The 1,231-nt window shown below is 46.5% G+C and overlaps 1 long non-coding RNA gene across 1 annotated transcript; it reads right to left on the bottom strand.

The window, feature by feature from the left end:
• Positions 1-344: 344 nt before the first annotated feature.
• Positions 345-1,125, bottom strand: LOC147818086 (uncharacterized). Its single transcript, XR_015438334.1, has 2 exons — positions 642-1,125; positions 345-506 (listed from the first exon to the last, which is right to left on the bottom strand). It is a non-coding gene; the product is annotated as an uncharacterized LOC147818086 (long non-coding RNA).
• Positions 1,126-1,231: the final 106 nt, after the last annotated feature.

Raw genomic sequence — 1,231 nt, 5'->3', positions numbered from 1 at the left:
CAGAAGGTTTCAGAAGTTTTCAGAAGGTTTCAGAAGTTTTCAGAAGGTTTCAGAAGTTTTCAGAAGGTTTCAGAAGTTTTCAGAAGGTTTCAGAAGTTTTCAGAGATCCAAATGACACGAGAGTTTCACCTGTAGTCCAAGCCGATTTCCATAAAATCACATACTTTATTTCTACAGCGCCACCTATGGGCAATTAGTTTGATGGTTTTGGGCCTGAGCAGTCGCTGGAATTTGCCGCCAATCTGTCGATTTTCATTTTCATTTTTATTCACTAGTTTTTTCTGCACGAACAACTTCAGCGGAGAAAAATGAGGAAGGATAACAAGAACAAAAACAAAAGGGAGTGATTTCATTTAATCTTTATTTAATCAGAAAGTCTCACTGAGATTAAAATCTGTTTTCCAAGAGAGACGTGAGAACAGGAAGCAGACACACGAGACGACCAACAACAAAGACGACAGCATCAAGTAATAAAGACGTGCGTCTGGTCTGATGGAGCACGTCACCTGAAACCAGAGGAATGTGGAGAGAGGAGATGAGGGAGGTTTAGAAATGATGTTTGTTTCTCTGTTCAAAGTTGCAGTTAAAGTGTAAAAACTCTTCCTCAGTAAATCAGAGAGTAAATGTTGAGCTGCACCGACCCAGACACAGTGATCCTGTCTGTCCACAGAGGAAACAGGAGAGACAGGAGGACGAGCTCAGTCGCCATGACAGCAGGAATCTGCCCCACACCTGGTGTCCTCACATTTCCCTCTCCCTGTCATTACTGTCAGCTGGAAACCTCGTATCTCCTCGTTTGCAGCTTTAAATCATTCAATGTCGAGATGACCACGAGTGTCGTTATGGGGTTTTTCTCATGACGGCGGCCTCAGCGAGACGCCGCTGCAGCAGCATGTGGTGAGCTTAGCATGTCGCCACTTGTTAACAGACACGGGTCCCGGCTTGTTTTGACCGCGGCGACAGAAGTGTGCGTGTCTGGAGGAGTTAGTCTCACGCTGCTGAGCCTTTGTTACAGTCTGACGGGACAAAGAGCGGGAGAATGTCATGTACGCTGCGATTATCAGGGGCCAGTGGACGCCAGTTATTTCAGCGTGGAAAAATAAAAACACAACATGTTTTCAGGAAACGGTGACTCACGGTTGGTCCCTGCTGACTCCGCCCACATCAGGATGGACATTTTCAAAATGCCAGAAGAGCCCCACCCCAACGGACACAAAGGGTGGGGGGGGGG

Source organism: Seriola lalandi, unplaced genomic scaffold, assembly GCF_002814215.2.
Source record: "Seriola lalandi dorsalis isolate HSWRI2012SDOR001 ecotype SW California unplaced genomic scaffold, Sedor1 jcf7180002054716, whole genome shotgun sequence".
In the NCBI taxonomy this organism is placed as follows: domain Eukaryota; kingdom Metazoa; phylum Chordata; class Actinopteri; order Carangiformes; family Carangidae; genus Seriola; species Seriola lalandi.
The sequence above is the reverse complement of the archived record's forward strand: the minus strand, read 5'-3'. Positions and strand labels throughout refer to the sequence as shown.